Genomic DNA, 22,560 nt, shown 5'->3' on the forward strand with positions numbered 1-22,560 from the left:
CACCCACGTCTGTTGGCAGACTGGGAAAGCTAGAACAAGGGAAGGAAATGACTCAAAGTTATTTTTTTTTATTTTTATTTTTTCAATGTTTTTTATTTATTTTTGGGACAGAGAGAGACAGAGCATGAACGGGGGAGGGGCAGAGAGAGAGGGAGACACAGAATCGGAAACAGGCTCCAGGCTCTGAGCCATCAGCCCAGAGCCCGACGCAGGGCTCGAACTCACGGACTGAGAGATCGTGACCTGGCTGAAGTCGGACGCCTAACCGACTGCGCCACCCAGGCGCCCCTGACTCAAAGTTATTTAATAAAACTGGTTTTGCTCAAATTGTCTGGGCCTAAAGTTATTCATTTCAAAATAAGAGGGTTTAGTGAGTTTTACCATTATCAATTACAAATTACTCCCCCCCCCCTCAACAATTCTTTAAAAGATGTAGATGATGGGAAGTGTAGAAACCATGTAGCAAAGTTCAAGATCAGTCAGACCCATTTAACTACTAGAAAGGAATCAGTGCCAAATATTACCCAACTTGCAAACATTATAAGTGCTTAGAGGTTTGGAGATACAGCTAAATAGCTTTTTTTCAAAATATACAAAACTTTTGTTTCTTGGGATGAGGCAGTAGGCATTTTGTATTTCCATTTATAATAAGCAATGAAAAGTATTAAGATTTTATTTATTTTAAAAAATGTTTTAAATGTTTATTTATTTTTGACAGAGAGAGAGAGAGAGAGAGAGAGAGAGAGAGAGAGAGAGCATGAGCAAGGGAGGGGCAGAGACAGAGGGAGACACAGAATCTGAAACAGGCTCCAGAATCTGAGCTGTCAGCACAGACCCCAATGTGGGGCTCAAACTCACAAACCGTGAGATCATGACCTGAGCCCAAGTTGGACACTCAACCGAGTGAGCCACCCAGGAGCCCCAGATTTTATTTTTTTTAAAGATAACATTTATTGACCTGAAGTTTGAATTATCTTGCACAGAAATGTGTTGGGTATTTCATAATTGAGAGGAATATATGAAATACTAGTGAATTTGAAAAGAAAGCACTGATGTTATACTATTCTTAAGCCATATCTTCATGATAAGAACCATAACTTGATGATAAAAGTTGAGGGTTGGGGAGGAAAGTAAGAATACTATATTTGGGCTTTAATGTGGGATTTCTTTTCAGCATTTGAAAAATCACTTCCAAAAATATGGTCTAGTACACACTGACAATTGGAGAGAACCACCCGGATCAAATGATCCCTCAAATGTAGGTTTCATTTGGTTACAAGCACTAGCATGTTCAAGCATCTCTGCTCAATAAAGTATTTCTGAGGTCCAGGCAATAGTCCCCCAGTGGCATGTGATTTGACTAGGAAATATTGACAGTGCGCAGGAATAAGACTTAACTGCTGGCACAGAGTTTGTCCAACTGGCTCAGTTTGCCAGGGGGCCATCTTGGATCCAGCTCCAACTATGGTGACAAAATATAAGAGCATCCCTCACCTCCCCCCACCCCACTCCAAATTAGAAACCAATTCAGAGCACTGTGAATCTGCAGTAATCACCCAGTTGCTAGTTATTCTGTCCAGAGTACACGTTTGCAGGGAAGTGTCATAGCATGGTAGCTAAAGAGTGCAGGATATGGAGTAGATGCACGAGTCTGAATCCTAACTCTGCGTATAACTGGAAATGTAACTGTTCCACACCTCAGGCCTCACTGGAAAAAAAAGGACTATTATGTTCTACCTCATAAGCTATTTTGAGAATTAAAGGGGGTAATTCATGTGGAAGGTCTTGGCATCTGGTAACTAAATGCTTAATAAATTTTAGTCCTTATTAGCAGATTCTCTGAAAATAGACTCAAGAGCTGAAAATTTAAGAAACAAAATATGTAATACTTCCAGAAGACAAAAAATAATGGTACTAATTGGGTCCCAGGAGCCAACTCTAGCGGTAAAGAGGATGGATGCTGAAATATCTAGTCTACTGCTTAAAAGAAACAGAGCCTGAAACAGATTTCTGCAGGGACCCAACCCAGGGAAAATTAAGAAGTGGTATTCACATGAAGGCAAACAAGAACAACCTGATGAGTGATCATAGCTAACATTTCTGGAGACCTCTGGCTTATCATATGCTTGATCTGCAGTTGTGGATTGGTCCTGATAATCTTCTCCCTGTTCCCATCCTCACATCCCATGAGGCAGCTTAGATGTGATGATTAGGGAGAAGCCTGTGGCTACGAAAGAAAGCAAAGAGAAAAGCTAACTGGCCAAAAGGGAACTGAAACCATGACCTTGGTCTCATTAAAAAGAGTCAGCAATGTCCTTGAATAGACCAGTTTTCCACAGACAGCTAAGCCATCTGCAGAGAAAACAAAACATGGCATACACACACAAACACATATGCACACACAAATAAAAACACAAAAGCAAAGAATAAGATTTACAATCAAATATAAATTAATTCACAGGTATTTTTACAAATCAACTTCTATTTTTCTTTTGGTGTGAGCATCGATAGATAGCCTTCTATGAATCAATTCTGTTGGCAAGGTTGAAATGCTTCTGAAATGGAAAGCTATGCTATAAATTACATTTGAAAAGTCATAGCTAAGTTGTCAACTTGCATTGATAGGACACCCACCTACCTCAAAGATAAAAAGTGTGCTGCCTTCCAAAATTTGAAAACTGAAAAATGAGTACTTCAAAAACAAGCTCAGATGTAGACCTAACATTATCAGGCAGCACAGAATCAAAGCCCTGATGACCTCATTTGCTTTTACAGTATGACAAGAAATAAACATTCTAAGCAAAGCTACAATACCTCAAGTAGGGGCTGTGTCAGCAATAATAGCACCTAATAGTAATGTAAGCGCTTACAGTAGCACTTACTATTTTAAGCACCTGAGCATGTATTGGCTAGTTTAATTCTTGGAACAGCCCAATGACAAAGGTGGTATTATTATTTCTATCTTATAGACAAAGAATATAAAGCAGAGAGAAATTAGGGAACCTGTCCAAGGTCGTATGGTAAGTAGAGGCAGGATTCAGACCCAGGCAGTCTAACTTAGAAGCCATGATCTTAACATCACCCCATGGCAGCCAATGGGTGTTCCTGGGACAGATGAGAGATGACATCAGGCACTAAGGCACACACAGCTTGCCAGTGGGACATCCTCCCCCCTTATCTTCACACTTCTCTCTCCTTTTTTCCTATCCCCTTTCCCCCAGAGTGTTACTTTGAGTGTTAGCAAGCATACTGTCACTAATTTATAAAATTAGATTAAAAATAAACCCCAGAGTTGTCTTATCTAACCAATGCCTTTACTCTGCAGATGAGGAGACTGACAGATCAAACTAACGGGCCCTAAAAAATTACTGGGACCATCAAACTAATGCCAGTGTATACTGTAATAGGACCTACTCCTTCCTAATCTTACAGGTTTCCCTATGAAGTACTGAAAGGGCTTCAGCCACTGTCTTAAAATCAGTTTTCATCCCTGACCATAGTTACTTCTCCCAGAGAGAACCCAGTTTTTCTCCCCCTGCAGATCTTGGTTCTTCCCTTCCATTTTGGCAGTCCTCTGTGAGCTGGTACCAGAAAATCCTTACTCAGGTAGACTGCCTGATTGCTGGAGACTCCCATACTAATCTGCTCCCTAAGATGATGCTAACTGTCCTTGTGCTTGGAGAGAAATTTCAAATCTTTTTGAATATCTACTGCTAGGGACTTCTATTTCATCTGTATGTGATTAAAGGTTATTGACCACTATCTTCTCACCTTTCTTTTGTTTGTGCAGGAGGTAGGGTACTTCCTCTAATTCTTGGCTTTTTGCTCGATGAAAGAAAGGACTTGGTATCTGATATTACCATGGCCAAATAATGGCCCCCAGGATGTCCACATCCTGTCTTAACCTCAGTGAATATGTTACTTTATATGGCAAAAGGGACTTTGCAGGTGTCCTTGTACAAGAGAGGCAATAGAGTGAGATTTAGAGAGAAAAAGACTAGAGAGCCAGGGGTAGGTATGAGGCACTGGAGATGGAGGAAGGAGCCACACACCAAAGAATGCAGTCTGGCCTCTAGAAGCTTGAAAAGGCAAAGAAATGTGCTCTCCTGTGATGCTTCCAGAATGAACACGGCTCTGATAACACCTCAATCTTGGAATTCTGACCCCCAGAACTCTAACATTAATAAATACATACGTGTCATCTTAAGTCACAACATTTGTGGTACTTTGCCTTATGAATCTAAAACAATCACCCTGTTCCTATCTTCAGTCCTGCTCAAAACTACTGTCCTTGCTTTCAGCCAGGTGGTAGTTTATCCCACCAGATTCAATGATTCACTCATCCCTTCACTGCACTTACCTAATATTTACTGAGCCCCTGCTATGCACCAGGAACTGGATAATGTGAGCAAAATGGCATGCCCTGTCTTTTCCTTGCACGTACCCATGCCATTCTTTCCACCTCTATGCTCTGTCCATTATCTGCCAGGGAAAATCCAAATAGTACTACGTACCAACTCATGTGGCTTTGGTTCCCTCTCGCTGTTCCACTTTGGGACCTTGAAACTGACTAATGATAAACTCAGCCCTCCTCAGGCTGCCTACTGCCCACTAGTCAATCCTTGGACACATTCAGCTAAGTGAACCTGCTCCCTTTGAGGGCGGAGGCCTTTCACTTTCAGGGCCCAGGTCCAGATAACAAAGGGTCAAGAGCAAACGATACTGGCCATTGGAATATTCCTCAACATGCTGGCAAGGAATGTCTTGTCTATTCTTCTAGTTTATAATTCTCTTGAGAATAAGGACTCAGTCACACGTGTGTCTTTTTCAGTGCCTGACACACTGCAGGTGCTCAAGGAATGGGCTGAATGGACAAAACTACAAGCTAGCACTCATCGTGGATAAATATTCCTGCCAGTGGGGACTGAGATCCTCACTACTTATCAATATTGATTACTATTCTTCACTCTGAAAGCATTGTTTCTAGCTAAAAAGTTAACATCCTGAAGTCACCCAAATAGCCATGCTGACAAGCTTGATATAATTTGGGACCTTGAATATAGTCCAAATATCAGTAGAACACTGACCTCCAAGTTGAGTGTAGTGTTTTATTAACTTAGTGATTCCTCTATCAGCATAACCTAGCACAGTGCCTGGCATGTAATAGGTGTGCAATACGTGTTTGTGGAATAAATATCCCAATCTAACATTGGTCTGGTCAGGTTACTCCTATGCTAGCATCTCCCTAATGCCTTGTGTCCAGTCCCATCTGCTGGTCCTTGGAGTTACTTCCTCATAGTCAAGGTGTTGTGTGAGTGATTCTATCTCTCTGCCAGACTATACACTCGGTTTTTGAAAAACAGCTTTACTGGGGCATAATATACATACAGTTCATCCCTGTGAAGTGAACAATTTGATGGGTTTTAACAAATGTTAATGTCATGAATCACCTCCACACTCATGATACAGAATGTTTCCATTTTCTTAAAAACTTTCTTCGTGGCCGTTAGCAGTTAATCCCCTTCCGAATCCCTGGTCACAAGCAACTACTAATGTGTTTTCAGTAATTCTAATTTTGCCTTTTATAGACTCTCCTATAAACGAAATAATACAGAATATAGTCTTTAATATCTTGTTCTTTCCCATGTTTCTGCGATTCATCCATTCTGCTGCATGCACCCATACGTATGAGTTTATCTTCTATCTTGTCTAGGTGTTTTCCTGGAACTTGGTGTATTCCTGCATTTGGCCTGGCTGTCTTGTCCTCCAGCACTGTGTACTCCCAGGAAGCTGAAGGTTCCTAAACAGTGACCTTTTCTCCACCGTGTGACTGACTCCAATTTCCAACCAGTTGGAGAGCCTGCCCTTCTCCTCGCTTGGTTAATGGCCCCTTTTCTCTGCCCACTCATTGCCCCAGTAAGGAGCTTGGAGGTTATGTTCCCTCTTCCCTCTTCCTTAGACATGGTATTTGTGAATTTCATTCCAGGCAAAGAAAGGGGGCATTGTGAAATATGGTATGAGATATTGTTCTAAAAATAGCTGTCTGGCAGGTCTGAGAATTGCACTATCTGTAATTCTCTGTGAGTAACTTGAAGGCAGAGGTTCTTTCTCATTCACCTATGAATATCCTTTGTACCTGCCCAAACCATCCTCAACTCAGTTTATAATCCCAGTTCCATGATTCCACCCACGTCCAGTACGGACTCTCTTATTCACCACTGCACTGCATGGATGAGTGGTCACTGTAGAGACAGTGAAAGGGATCTTGGATCAAGTGTGCCACACACATGAGGGATCATTCCCTCATTTTCTCAGGCCCAAGTTCAGAAAAGCCATTAGCCTTATGAATATTCATGCCTTCTGGTCTGTAACTTAGTTATAGCCTTTGATTCATATTAGTTTGTTTAGACAAAACAAGTAAATGCAGACAAAACAAAATAATTCTGGGGTCATGTCCAAACAGTCCATTAATCCTGAAATTAAAATTTCAGGGCCTCACACCTCTGTAACACAGCCTCAAATTCAGAAATATGTAAAAGAAGTATCCATCACCACAGAGGGGAAAAATTCCTCATAAAGTCCATCCACCCTGCTTTGGTAATGTGTGGAAAATGGGTTAATGATTTAACATTCTTAGTTCCTCGGTGTTTTTGACAGACTCTCAGACTGTCTAAGTAGCCTCAGACAGAAAATTGGAAGGTGATGAGACCACCAGAAGCTGACTCAAACGGCATTCTAAAGACACAGAAGCTGACAGAGAGGCAGATATCTTCTGACCCATTTCTAGAAGCACACAAAATATTTTAAAATATGTTCAAGGGGTGCCTGGATGGCTCAGTTGTTTGAGCGTTTGATTCTTGATTTCAGCTCAGGTCATGATTTCACAATTCATGAGACTGAGCCCTGTGTCGGGCTCTGTGCTGACAGCATGGAGCCTGCTTGGGATTCTCCTCTCCTTCTCTCTCTGCCCCTTTCCCATTCTCTCTCTCTGTTTCTCTGTCTCTCTCTCTCTCTTAAAATAAATAGACATTAAAAAAATTATATGTTCAAAAAATGAAAGGCTAAATTTAGAGGAGACTAAATGGGGGGCACCTAAGTGGCTCAGTTCATTGGGCGTCTGACTTTGGCTCAGGTCATGATCTTGGGGTTTGTGGGTTTGAGCCCCGTGTCAGGCTCTGTGCTGACAGCTCAGAGCCTGGAGCCTGATTTGGATTCTGTGTCTTCCTCTCTCTCTCTCTCTGCCCCTCCCCTGCTCTCTCTCTCTTTCTCTCTCTCAAAAATAAATAAACATTAAAAAATTAAAAGAAAAAGAAGAGATTAAATGGCATCTAATAAACTCTGTTTCCCAAGCAAGGAAGAATGCAATGAGTGTCCTTAGGAAGGATTCCATCAGAAATGGCACATGATGTGAACAGGCTTCACTTCTCCGGAAGATGCATTTGTTCATAATTCTTATTCAGTGATGAGGCTGGATAAAAAGGTGTTACTGCATTAATTAGTGAAGGATTTTCTTCATAACAGATTTACAGAGTTCCCCAGTGATACAAATTCCAGTTACATAAAGTTCTTTTAAGAAAGACTCTCCGAAGGCTGGTGGCAAATGGATCTCAACTCCCTTGCCAGTTACAAATGGTGGGTGGAGGTTGTCTGGAGAGCTGTACTGAGATCAATTTAAAGTTCATACCTGGCTGGGCTCACTGGGAGACGCTACTGGGATGGACTAGTGATGTCTTCCATGGGTACTGGAAGAGGCCATGGTGTCTTGAAACCCCATTCCAATCTGAAGGTGCCACAGTTGAGTGTGAAAAAAGATCACGGGAGACCCCACGTTCCAACTACCCCTGCTGAGCCTGAATCACTTTCTCCTGGCTCAATTTATGAAGCCTGGTCTGCCTGCAATTATGACAAGTGAGTCCTTTCAGAATTGTTTGTGCAAGCCCTCAGATTGTCAGCTTCAATGCTGTGAACTAGATTGTGTTTCTCTCAAAAACCAGGGAATGGATCATTTCCATGGAGAGAGCTTCCATTTAAGTCAAATTGCTATGTAAGATACTACAATGAACAGAATGCAAAGTCTTTGTGGTTGCTAAGACTACAGCCAATATAAAAAATGAAAATAGAAATACTAAAAACTTATACCTGGACAGTCAGGATTACTTTGTGGGGTTAATTCTGTCACACTTCCACTCATCTGATGTTTTCCCCTATTGGTGGCTAACATAACCTGCTCTTTTGGTCTGCAGAACTCTAGGATGTTCTTCTCTCAGTTTTGACCAGTCTAAAATCTTCAGGGTCTCACTTTCCATCTCGAGCCTCTCTTTCTTATTCAACTCTTCACATTACTACTTAACTCCAGACACCCTTTCTGAAATCCTGTTTCTACCATCCCTCCTCATGCACTGATTTGCCTTCTCTTCCCCAGATTCTCACTTTCCCTATTTGGAAGAGTCCCAATTTTCACTCCCACCTTCAGAGCCCACATAGCAGACTTACACTGCCCCCATGTTCCTCATTCTCATTTCTTGGCATCTTCTTTCCAGCTCCTTTGCCTCTTTTGAAATGTGATGTGCAGCCAGGGTCTCTCTACACCTTCCACCCTCTTCTTCTCCTACTTTGTCACCACTTTGTGGTAGTTGAAATGCCTTGATTTTTCTTTTTCACCTGCTCCCTCCTCTGATCTCTTTGGGTCTAGTCCCTGGGACCTCTTACCCTCCATGTCAAGCTGAATCCCTTCCCTGGTGTCCAGCATCCACCTCCTCAAGGATCTCACCTCCACTCTTACCCCCACAGGGGGCCTGTGTCTCAGGCTTCTTCCACCAGGGCACCTCTCCCTCCGGCTCCCCTAAAACTCCTGGGTGCTACCTTCTGTGTGGTGAGTTTGTTGGCTTGTGGCACTGCACTTTGTACCTCTGCAGTGGCCAAATAACTGCCCACCTCTTGTTTCTAGAAGATGCCTACTTCAACACAACTCAATCTCAGAAGAACCTTACAACAGCCGTACATACTGAAAGAGGGACAGCCTGAGGAGGGAAGAGGAACCAGTTTGCTTTCAGAACATGACAGACATATTGCTATAATGCTGACAGTCACAATATCTGTCATGTATTGAGTGCTATGCTTTCAGTGGAAACTTGGCAGGCACTCTAGGTGCTTTACCATTATTATTATTTTTAGTCCCATTCTTCTATAATCCTATTTGTTGTCTCATACCTTACCTTCCACCCTCTCAGATCTATTCACATAGATAGGATCTATTCAGTTCCTGTATGATCTTTGTGCAGTCCTGCTTCCTTAACTTTGCTCAGGCTGTTGCTTTCCCTGACCCCAATCTTCATATGCCCCAATCCTACTTTTTTAAGGTCCAGCCTAAATACTATCCTTTCCACAAATCCTCTCATATTTCTCACTGCAGAACTATCAGTATTCTTATCAGTCTTAAACCCTCATTGATTTCTAGAGCAATCAGCATCCCCTCCAAACAGTGTACTTTGGGTACTGGATTGGTCCTGCCTCTATTACGGAAATTACCCAGTCCTTGCCCAAGTGGCCTTCTGGCCCGCATGGGTCCCAGGTGTTGAAGAACATTCACTTTGGCTTATGACTCAAAAACTCAGAAAACATTGCTGGGAAAAAGGCCTATGTGCATATTTGTGTGCATTCACAAGCCTGACACTTATGCGTCTCACATTCACGAGATTTGTACACTCGTAGCATAGAAGCTGAGTCATTTGAAGATGGCCAGAACTCACAATAAAACAATAGCTAAGGGGTGAATGGGTGGCTCAGTCTGTCAAACATCTCTTGATTTCACCTCAGGTCTTGAGCTCAGGGTCATGAATTCAGGCCTCACACTGGGCTCCATGCTGGGCATGAAGCCTACTTAAAAACAAACAAACAAACAAACAAACAAGCAAACGCTAACAACCCTATGAGGTAGGTATTATTATCATTCCTAATTTATGTACAGGTAAACTGAGACTTGGAGAAGTTAACAGGCAATACTAATTAGTCTCTATTTGTTCCTCCACGTCCTGTCTTCACCCATTTCATCCTACTCCGGGCTCAAGAGGCCAACCTTTAGGAACTGTGTCAATGGGCTGCCCTTCTTGAGCTTTCAGTTGGACTCCATCAGTGGGAGGTGTCAGCAGGAGATCCAGGAGATCAGAGGTTGGGAGGAGAAAGAGGTCAGGATGTTTATTTCCCCAGCTCCCTCCCTGCCTGGCTGTCCATTGTCAGGGGCTGCAATTCCCTCCCCAAGGCCACAGCTCCGGTCAGGCAACCTTTTCTACAGCCATGGGTATCGGAGGGCTCTAGGAACCCTCTGGCCCTTGCATTTTCGGGCAAGAGATAAACCAGGTACTTCAGAGACACTTGGGGGATTCCCCGAACCCTACTGTTTTGGGTGGAATTGTAACCCCCAAAAAGAGATGTTGAAATTCGAATCCCCAGGACTTCAGCATGTGACCTTAGTTGGAAATAGGGTTATTGCTTATGTAATTAGTATAAAAGTAGGAGGATCCTAAGCTAATCTGACTGGCGTCCTTGTAAGATAACAGCCATGTGAAGACAAGGGAGACAGAGAAGGAAGGCAGAGATCAGATTTAGGTAGCTGCAAGCCAAAAAGTACCACAGCCTGCTGGCCACTACAGAAACTCGGGAGAGAAGAGGGAAGATTCCTCAGGTTTCAGGGGGAGCCTAACTCTGCCGATACCTTAATTTCCAACTTCTAGCCTCCAGAACCGTGGGATAATAGCTTTCTGTCGTTTTATGCCCCCCCATTCGGTCTGTGATGCTTTGTTACAGGAGCCCTAAGAAACTACTGCAGCAGCCTCCACCTTTGGAAATAGTCCCTTCATTAAATTCTCTTCAATTACTTACTTTCAGTGTGCTATGCTTCTACTGGGTCCCTGACTTTCCTAGGGTGAAGAGGTAGGAACTTGATCCAGGGCTCTGATGGTGAAACTAAAGCACTCATCCTCTATAATAATAAATACTAATACCATTATAGGTAAAACGTACACAGGGCTTGCATTAACCCCCTTAATGCCATTTGGCCTGAGCATAGTGTTGCAGGTCATACTTTGATCGTCGATGACATGCCTGATTTTTTTGCTGTCGGACCAGCCGTGTCTGCGTTAACTGGCAGAGCCGTGATGAAGAATACGCTCTTGAGAAAGCTGATTTCCTGAAGAGGAGCAAATGCACCTGGAACGGGACAAGTGGAAGCCAGGGTCCCCGGAGGTCAGGATTTTCAAATATGCTCATGAATTCCTCATGAATACCATCCGGAGAAGAGCCAGGCAGGTAGCTCAGGTTCTGACCTCCATTACCATCAAAGCCTAAAACTACAGGGTAGTACCTTCATTTTTAAGGCGAGCAGGCAGAGAATTGGAATCTTGAGGGGGCCAAGTCACTTTTAAATGCAAACAGGCTGGCTATGTGGCATGCTGCAATTCTTCCAGATGAAAAGAAATAGAAAGCAAGTGGATAAAAGGTATAGATCTGAAAGTTTCCCTTTGTCGCACAGGATCCCTCTGATTGCTCTACCCCCGGGGACCATCTCGAAGCCTCTGTCTTTACATACCCCAGTTCCTGCCCCAAGGAAGCAGGTGGAGGAAGCCGCTGTCTGAGTAATTACTGCTCTACCATTTCTCCTTAAGGATGTCACTGTTTTTAGAGGTGACTCATTCATATAAGTAAGTGCTCTGGCGGGCAGGAGGCTCTTCACGATGACTTAACCCTTATGTCTTGGTGTATTTATATTTATCCAATTTTATCCCTCCTCTTGACTTGACTGTTTTGATCAAGGGCACCAATGGAAACGCATAACCACCTCCCACCCGAAATAACGTAAAGTGTTCTCGACCCAGATACATGAGAAATGAAAAAGTTCTCAAAAACCTCTGCAAGTAGGAGTGAGGGCACAAAGGGGGAAGTGGCTCCAAGCTTCCTGAGAAGGGGGACAGGTGAGGGACCAGCCAAGTAGAAAGAAAGATTGAAGAAATTCTACTTCAGAATGCCTCATACTGTGTGACGGAGTAGCAGGGAAAACTCTTGTCAGGAACTGGGAGATTTAGAAGTCTTGGGGCAAAAACACTTCATATGAAAAAGGCAGCTTCCTGATTCTTCTTGTACAGGAAAGCTTATTCTAGGATCCCCAGCACGACCAACACCATTACTAAGCTTACCAACCCTGGGCAGGGCACTTTACCACCTTGTCTCACGGATGCCTCACGACATGGAGAGTTATGACACAGACAGCGTTACTATTCCATATTACACATAAGGAAGCTGAGGCTTAGAAGGATTTTGTCATTTCCTAAAGGTAACATACTAATAAATGACAAAGCCAGGCTTGGAACTCAGGTCTGCCTAAGCAGAGACACGCAGTAATTCTGGCCCATTGGGGTGTCACACATACATAGGAGTCTTTCAACTAGGGAGCCTGCTCAAGAGCTAGTCTGAACATCTTGGCAAAACTTCCCATGTGGGATGAATTGCCTTCTCCTGTCATAAGAAACTCCAACTATGTGATTCCGCGGGTTTGGTGGATAAGAGTAATGGTAAAATTCTTGCCATGATGAGCACTTTGGTTTAAATAACCTTTCTTGCAATTCCCCTTCATCCAATACAACAAAGTAATCTACCCATGATTTATATCTTTTCCTATCCATATATTTTTGTGTATTTAACTGACACTATCCCTAATGACCAGTCCTTACTACACTGCCTGTTGTAGAGTATGAATCCTTACTTACTGCGAACATTTCTGCATAAACCACTAAAGTACCCAACACAGTACCAAGGCAGGATCTTGCTTTATCATCCTTTAGATGATGAAGAAAAAGTCAGCAATTATTATAAAATCATCATGTCCAGGTTATCTTTCTTCTAAATACCTTTTTTTTTTTAAACGTTTATTCATCTTTGAGAGACAGAAAGAAAGAGAGCATGAGCGGGGAAGGGGTAGAGAGAGGAAGACACAGAATCCGAAGCAGGCTCCAGGCTCTGACCTGTCAGCACAGAGCCCGACGCAGGGCCTTAACTCATGAACTGTGAGATCATAAGCTGAGCTAAAGTCAGATGCTCACCCAGCTGAGCCACCCAGGTGCCCCCTTCTAAATACTTTAAATACAAGAATAAAATACCTTGTTGGATCAATTCAGCTCCCAATTTCTTGTGGCAGAGTGCCCATGTGGGGCATATCTAGTAGCTGTCTCACAGGACATCATCATGAAAGATTAGAGCCATTTCTTAATTCCCCTTTAAGGATACTCATGCAAGGGTCTGTCACCCGTGCCTTCCTCCACATCTTCCTTGAACACATTTATATTTATAGCTTTAAGAAGTCATAGCATTGAGGAAGTTCAAGTAAAGGGCATGACAAGATTCATCAACACGTTCATTTTTTTCAGAACTTTAATCATGAGATAGCATTTTAATATTCTCTAGGGTAACCCTTGACTACCATCCAAAGTGAATAATTAGGGAGTCTCTTTCTGTAATTTTCCATTGTTACCGCCAGAGATGGACATTTCTTTCTGTTTCTCACTCGCATGAAGCCTATCAACCTATCTGTGTGCAAATGTTCAACATGCATCGTTTTATCAAAACGCCACTGAGAGCTCTCCACCTATTCCATCTAGACGGTCTACTCACGATTCCCTAAATGGGTCTTGCACATTCTACCTTGGTGCTTACACACTTATTACTCTTCCCTCTTCCTTTATATGTACCTGAGTCTTACTGATTCTCTATAGGAATGTTCAAACTCTATGTCCTTCCCTGTCATTCCAGGCCAAGACTTTTCAATTTCAAGATGAGTGCTGTCCAATAGAAATATAATATGGGCCCCATATACACTTGTAAAGTTACTAGTAGCCACATTTAACAGGAACCACTGAAAAAGATCTCGAAGAGCCAAAGCAATCTTGAAAAAGAACAAAACTGGAAGTATACCAATCCCAGACTTCAAGACATACAACAAAGCTATAGTACTAAAAACAGTATGTACTGGCACAATAACGGACACATAGATCAACAGAACAAAATAGGGAACCCAGAAATAACCCCATGATGTATGGTCACTTAATTTCTGACAAAGGAGGCAAGAATATGCAATGGGAAAAGGACAGTCTCTTCAACAATGGTGCTGGGAAAACTGGAGAGCTACAGACAAAAGAATGAAACTGACCACTTTCTTACATCAGACACAAAAATAGACTCAAAATAGGTTAAAGACCTGAATGTGAGATCTGAAACCATAAAAATCCTAGAAAAGAACACAAGTAATTTCTCTGACATAAGCCATAGCAACATTTTTCTAGATGTATCTCCTTAGTCAAGGGAAACAAAGGCAAAATAAACTTGCAAGATACACATACACACACACACACACACATACATACACACACATGTAAACACATATACATATATATATGTACTCACATACACAGTGGAATATTACTCAGTCATAAAAAGGAATAAAATCTTGCTATTTGCAACAACATGGATGGATCTAGAGAGTATAAGTGAAATAAGTCAACTAGAGAAAGACAAGTAGCACATAATTTCACTCATGTGGAATTTAAGAAACAAAACTGATGAAAAAGAAAAAAAGAGACAAAAAATAAACTCTTAACTATAGAGAACAAACTGATGATTACCAGAAGGGAGGAGGGTGGGGGACGGGTGAAAGAGATAAAGGGGATTAAGAGGTGCAAACTTCTGCTTATAAAATAAATAAGTCATGGAGATGAAAAATACAGCATAGGGAATATAGTCAATAATGTTATAATAACGTATGGTGACAGATGGTGACTACACTTAATTGTGATGAGCAGTGAATAACGCATAGAATTGTCACATGACTATGTCATACACCTGAAACTCATGTTATACTTCAATAATACATAAAAAATAAGAAACAGGTAAAATGAGTTTCTATCACATATTTTACTTAACCCAATATATCCATATTAGTACAATCCCAACATATACTCGATATACAAATTAATATTGAGATGTAATATATACCAGAGTATATTTTATACTTACAGTGCATCTCAATCAGATTGACCGCATTTCAAGGGCTCAACAGTGGCATGCGTGGAGCAGTGCAGCATTAGACTGTACGACTAGGGTAGTGCCTGGCACACAGCAGGAACAAAATGCTTGCTGCTTAAAGTTTTAGCCCTTTGAGTTACACTCGTGTCTGTTGTGTTTAGTGTGCGATGATCACCAAGCCCTGTGTCAGTAACCCTCGAAGACGTGCACATGTCCCCTCAACTAATTTTCAAGGTCTTAGGCACGGTCCCAGGCTTACACTTTGATTCTTCCACAGAGCACACTGAGTTACCTGTGGTCCCTGACCCTGGAGTCCCCATCCACATCTCCTTGGCTCGGTACATGTTTTCACTTCTGCCCAGAATGCTCCTTCCATTTCTCCTTGAAAAGGTAACATCTGCTCTCCAAAAGCTTCTGTCCCCTGCCAATTTTTGTTTTGACTCAGTGCTTATTTTCTGGACATCTTGTATCAGGATTTATGTTATACTCTCACAATTAATTTGCTTACTGGTCTCATTCACTGCCCTATGAGGTATGAGGGGTGTGTGTGTGTGTGTGTGTGTGTGTGTGTGTGTGTGTAATTTCCTGTCTTCCTGGTTTTAGATCACTAATATCAAACACCACACCTATAAAGTTAATGCAGCAGCACTTAGTATATGTTAATAAGATATTAGTTTATATAATTTTGAAAGAAAATAGCTTTCTGATTTAAGAGGGGCGCCTAGGTGGCCCAGTTGGTTGAGCGTCCGACTTCAGCTCAGGTCATGATCTCACAGTTTGTGAGTTCAGGCCCGACCGGGCTCTGTGATGACGGCTCAGAGTCTGGAGCCTGCTTTGGATTCTGTGTCCCCCTCTCTCTCGGCCCCTCCCCCACTCGTGCTCTGTCTCTCTCTGCCTCTCAAAAATAAAGAAAACTAATAAAAAAAATTTAAGATACATTCTGCATTTATAACCTGCAGAGCAGATAAATGGCTAAGTGTTCAATACGTTAGTCCATTCCCTGGAAACGGAAAGGGAAAGATGGAATCCAACATTCACCAAGCACCTTTTAGTTACCTATGCCATTTTAACTCTCACGATAACCGCCCAAGGGAAATATCATTACCCTTATTTGACAGATGAGGAAACCCAAGCTCAGAGAAGTCAAGAAACTTGTCCAAGGCCACACAGCTAGTGAGTGCCCAAAGAGGAAATGTGAGTCCAGCTCTGTCTCTGAAGCTGATCTTTGCACTGGTGCCCTAGTTACAACAAAGTTCTAGAACAGTTGCCTTCTGATCGCTTCCAACAGACTCTAGCTCAGAGGTCCCTTTTCATAGCTAAAGGAGAAAAATACAATGCATAGCCAGGCATCTCTTCTATATCCGTTCCCCCACCTGGATCATCTGCCCTCCTCTCCACTGGGACAAACATAAAGAGACAGGAGATGCTTCCTGACTTGGAGCAGAATAGACTCCCGGAGACACAAGGCTGGATCAGATCAGCAGGAAAGGCCCTGGGTCTACATCCCACAGACAGTCAGGCTGCCAGAGGGCAGGGGTCAATTCCAGCTTTTGAGTGTGAGAAACAGCTTTACTGTGTCCATCCTGCTTTCCAAAGAGGCTCTTGTTTTCTCTCTCATGAAGCATTCCTGCCACCCTCTGTACTGGAGTCTGCCTATAAACATCACCCAATCGCGCCGGTTAAACTAAGCGTACGTATGGCTGGCACTGTGGTTGGTGCATTCACAGACGATCCCAAGGCTGCTGAGACACGAAAGCAGGACGCTAAAGCTGCTAGCAACGAACTTAAGAGGCAGGCAGAGCACCAGAGTGTGAACCGGAGTCTGCCAGCAGGGATTGACTTCCATCCCAATCTCCCATCTCTCCCTCTACGAAGCAGCTGGACAGCTGGAAGCAAAAGAGATGGGCAGAGCTGCTCTTAGAAGCGCCTGTCCTCCTGAGCACTGTGGCTCCTCCCCTTGACCTGCAGGGAGAATGGGTGGGTTTCCTCAATCGTTTTCTCTGCAGGCTTAGTCTGAATTCACATCACATGCAGATTAGCACCCTAATTTTTGACTTTAGATTTTGATTTGTTTTATGAGAGTCTACGTATTCTACCACAAGGAGATGCGATACACAGAAACCAGAAAACAAATAAATTTGTAACCATTATTTGCTGTGTCTGATGCAGTGTTTCTTGAAATGCCAAGCTTCCTTGGTACACTTAGAATAGGAGTTAGCTTAAAGGGATAATTCTTTCAAGGAAGAAGTCTGGCAATAAGTCACAGCTGCCACTTACTGGTTGGCCTCTATGAGACGGGCACTATGAGGAACACTTCACATGCATCATCTCAGTTACTGTTGACAGTAACCCTGGAAATTAGATATTGCCACTCCTGTTGTATAAGGGAGAAATTCAAAGTTTGAAGGAGTGCCAAGTCAGGGGGCAAACCCGTTGTGGATTGAATTGTGTCCCTTGAAGAGACATGCTGACGTCCTAATCCCTGGTACCTGCGAACGTGACCTTACTTGGAAAAGGGTCTCTGCAGATGTAATCAGCTTAAGATGAGGTCATACTGGATTAGGGTGGGTCCTAAATCCAATGACTGATATTCTTATAAGGAGACAGAGATTTGAATGCAGAGGACACACACACACACACACACACACACACACACACGGCACATAATGGCAGAGATTGGAATAATAGAGCTACAAGCTAAGGAACACCAAGGGTTGCCAACAACCACCAGAAGCTAGAAGTCTTCTGGACAGGCAAGGACAGACACTTCCCTAGAGCCTTCTGAGGGAGGATGGTTTTGCCAGCACTTTGAATGGACTAAGACAATCGTGAGGAAACGGAGAGCCAGAAAGGTTACATAACCTTTGCAAAGCCACCCAAGTATCAAGGGGTGTCAAAGGATTCAGAGCCAAATGATGAAAAATCAAAGCCACGCATAACAAATACACAACACTACCTCTCAGCAAACAGTTCAGAGAACTCCTGTTAAGAGCATGCCGCTATATTGGGGTGCCTGGGTGGCTCAGTCGGTTGAGCATCTGACTTCGGCTCAGGTCATGATCTCACAGCTCGTGAGTTCGAGCCCCACGTCGGGCTCTGTGCTGACAGCTCAGAGCCTGGAGCCTGCTTCTGCTTCTATGTCTGCCTCTCTCTCTGCCCCTAACCCACTCCCGTTCTGTCTCTCTCTCAAAAATAAATAAACATTAAAAAATTAAAAAAAAAAAAAAGAGCATGCCACTATTAACCAGGCTCACCTCTATCCCAGTTGTGCCTTGAGAGGATTAATAGGATAGCCACCCAGTTTGTGGTACTTTCTTATGGCAGCCCCAGGAAACTAACACACCTGGGATTCCGACGCCAGGTTCTCTGCTTCTAGAGCCACGTCGTCCTCCAAACGGAACGCCAAGGCTGCCTGGTGCGTGCTTGTGGATATCACAGGCCCTCCCTCTTGCCCTTTCTGATCTGCCCGCTCTTGACAAAAGCCAGCGAGATGCCGTAGGCAGGGAAGTGGCACGGTGTATCGGAGGTGAGTTTTCTACACACGGCCCTGGGTAAAGGGCATGGAGGTTACACAAAGACAGGCACAGGGGGCTGTCTAGAAGTGCCGCTCTTGTCCAAGGAGAAAGGAAGGTGGCCTGGACTCACGGGGGGGAAGTGGATGAGACGGAAGGGATGGCTTTGCGAGGTGTTGGGAAAGTGGAACTCTAGGACTGCCAACGCACTGGGTCTGGGGGTGAGTGTGACAGCTTCTGGCTGGGAAGCCACTGCGCCCGGCCTGGGTCACTGGGTGGGCAGTGGTGCAACAGTGAGAAGGAAACAGTTGACTGCGATTGCTCTTGACTGGACCGACTCAAAAGGAACTGGACTGGCTGTAGAGTTCTCTACGGGCATCAGGCGGAAGTAAATATGAACCCGGGTAATGACAGCACACTAGCTATGGATGAGATTTAACCTCACGGGGTTTTAGTTTCCTCATCTACCCAAAGTGAGGATGAAGGTGTGACGTACTACGTGTCCAGGGCAATGTGAGCGTATGATACACGGTTAGCTTCTATAAAACATTCTATAATTAATAGAACGCTTTCTTCCTGAACCCTTCAGTGACCCATCTCTTTAACTGTCATTACTTCCAAATGGGGTCAAGGGGAAGAAGCTTGGTTTCATCTCCTCCATGAAAGGTGAGAACAATGTGAGGGGACTGCGTGGTGGTGAAGGACCAGGGCAAGCAGCCTCTAATGTCTCAAGGAAATCAAAATTATTTTCTGGCTCTGTCTGTCCGCGCCGCTACAAAGCATCCATCATTTTTAGTGCAGGGGTTTGAAACTTTTGATTAAAAAAAAAAAGAATATAGGGGCGCCTGCGTGGCTCAGTCGGTTAAGTGGCCGACTTCACCTCAGGTCATGATCTCACACTCCGTGAGTTGGAGCCCCGCGTCGGGCTCGGTGCTGACCGCTCAGAGCCTGGAGCCGGTTTCAGATTCTGTGTCTCCCTCTCTCTGACCCTCCCCTGTTCATGCTCTGTCTCTCTCTGTCTCAAAAATAAACATTAAAAAAAATAAAAATAAAAAATAAAAAAAAGAATGTAAATGAATTAAAGTTCAGCAGCATAGACAGTATATATTTATTTCTAACAATTCACGGGAACGGCATGTACCAGCAATAAAGGAGCACTTTCTCCTCCCTAACAGATTTCTCCCCCTTCCAAAGGCCTACTAAAACCGTTAAGTTTTGTTCAACACAGGACACCTTGTCCTTTTCCCTGAGGTTGTATTACTTGGTGCCTTTCGTGATTTCAGACAGTAAACGACTCAGTAAAGTGGGGCTCTGTTCTTTGTTCTGGACATTTTATCTATTATAAAGCACAGTGTGTTCACCATGGCAAGTGCTATTTATGCACACATTGTCAGAGGTACCCAAACAATAATTTTCACTCTTTTCTTAAAATATCAAAAATAAAACACTGCGTACATGTTAACAAAGAGCAGGCACTTTTATATTTGTGTAATTGGAGTCTGTTCTTTCAGCTGAGATACCGATAAATCTAGATGCCTCTGTGACTGAGAATAAATTGATTTCCCTATTGAAGAACATAACCTAAATGCGTTATCATATAAAAAGACAATAAAATCTTAAGCACCATAATTAAAGGCAGAAGTTGCAAAATAATGACAGAGATCTTGCCAAAGCCATTTCTTCTCTAACCCAGTTATTTCCCTGTTTTCCCTTAGGTGTCTCAAAAATATTCAAAAGTGAACCCACTGTAATTTATCCTTCTTACTCCCACCCCCCCCCCCCCCCAAGACTTGTTTCCTTCCACGTTTCCCATCTTGGTGAATGGTTCCATCATCCAGGGAGCGTCATGAACCTTCCTGATCACTCCTCAAGCCTGACTCATCACCACATCCTGGTGACTCCAGTTCCCAATTGCTGCTTTGCCTCCTTCCTTCTCTCCATCCCTAGGTTTGTCCCTTGACCACGCAAGCACTGAGGCATAGTGAGTTTACATTATTTGTCCAAGAGAACACGGCTGATAAGCACAGTCAGACTGTGATCCTACCAGAGCATGCCCAGGCCCATAAAAAGGCACTGGGGAGAAGAAGAGGCAGACGTTGCCCAGACCCTTGCCTGTCTCAGAATGAGGACAATTGTTCTGTGCTCTGTAAGTTGCTCTGCACTGTCCAGGTCACCAGGTGATAGAGCAAAGCCTGCTTTATCTGCACTGAATGAACCTACAGCTTTCTAAGGAACATTTCTGATATTCCAGATAAAAACTGAGTCCAGCCATCCGTGCTAAGACCTCAAGCTCATTAGCCTAAAGTAGTCAAACTAGAATGGGGTTAAGTCCACAATCGTTAAAAGTTATTTAGTGTTTCTAGGGAGTTCCCCCCGCCCCAGGGAGTTTTGGTAATAAAAAATCCTTTGGATCTTTGTTTCAAGGAGTTTCCTGAAACAATGGTATTTACTAATTATAATGCTTACCAATATTTGTTGAATGAATAATGAAAATAGCATTTAAAAATTAGATGCTTTAAAGAAGCCTAGAAGTCTATAGCATTAGCAGTGATCACCTCTGGGTGGTAAAATTATAGGTAGTTTTTGTTAATATTTTCTATTTTTTTCCACACTGAAGGCACATTTTCCACATGTATATCTTACATAGTGGGAAAAGTTTTTGAAAAGAACTTTTTATTAGAAATTAGGTAAGATAGGGGCGCCTGGGTGGCTCAGTCGGTTAAGCGTCCAACTTCGGCTCAGGTCATGATCTCGCGGTTCGTGAGTTCGAGGCCCGCGTCGGGCTCTGTGCTGATGGCTCAGAGCATGGAGCCTGTTTCGGATTCTGTTGTCTCCCTCTCTCTCTGACCCTCCCCCGTTCATGCTCTGTCTCTCTCTGTCCCAAAAATAAATAAACGTTAAAAAAAAAAAAGAAATTAGGTAAGATAAAGACTAAGAAAGAAGCAAATAAAACAACATAAATGAACTCCTGCTTATATTTACAATCGGCAATTCTATTCTGATTAAGGTGTCACATAAACCCAATAAAACATTGTACCTCTCTACCTTTGAGGTACATATTAGGAAGGACAGATTTGGCTTCGGAGAGAAATCATTTTGTCATTTAATAGTTAATATCTCAATCCAAGCGCTTTCTTTACATTTTAACAATAAAGTTTTTTATTAGAAAAATTTAAATTAAGGTGAATAAAACCTTCAATTCTCACGTACTGTGAAATTTTAAAATCAAGTAAATATTCTGTATACTTAAAAAACTATGAATGTCCATCAACTGATGAATGGATGAGTGGGAGAGAGCCAAAGCATAAGAGACTGTTAAAAACTGAGAACAAACTGAGGGTTGATGGGGGGTGGGAGGGAGGGGAGGGTGGGGGATGGGTATTGAGGAGGGCACCTTTTGGGATGAGCACTGGGTGTTGTATGGAAACCAATTTGACAATAAACTTCATATATTGAAAAATAATAATAATAATAAATAAATAAATAAATAAATAAATAAATAAATAACTATGGGGCATCTGGGTAGCTTAGTCGGTTAGACGTCTGACTCTTGATTTCAGCCCAGGTCATGATCACAGTTGTGGGATCGAGCCCCAAGTTGGGCTTTGCACTGGGTGTGGAGCCTGCTTGGGATTCCCTCCCTCCCTCCCTCCCTCTCTCTCTCTCTCAAAAAAAACTATATAAATATATTTATATACCCATATAAATATTGTATTCAATTATATGTGGTTACATTATATATACTAAGCCTTCTATACTACATGGTATCTATTATATGTTACATTATAAATTTATATAGATACAATAAATATAGACGTATATAAACATATACATATGTTATATATTTATATAAGCAAATATTTACATATAATACAAAAAATATATAAACAAGTATGTACAAATATAAACATAAAATATAAACACACACACACAAGCACACAAGGCAAGCATTGAACAGTGATGACAGAGCCATCAGCAGTGT

At 42.7% G+C, this 22,560-nt stretch overlaps 1 protein-coding gene across 3 annotated transcripts in view; it reads right to left on the reverse strand.

The window, feature by feature from the left end:
* Positions 1-22,560, reverse strand: part of SLC24A2 (solute carrier family 24 member 2) — a 246,277-nt gene that overhangs the window by 119,915 nt on the left and 103,802 nt on the right. The gene's annotated exons all lie outside the window — the stretch shown is intronic.

Source organism: Prionailurus bengalensis, chromosome D4, assembly GCF_016509475.1.
Source record: "Prionailurus bengalensis isolate Pbe53 chromosome D4, Fcat_Pben_1.1_paternal_pri, whole genome shotgun sequence".
NCBI lineage: Eukaryota > Metazoa > Chordata > Mammalia > Carnivora > Felidae > Prionailurus > Prionailurus bengalensis.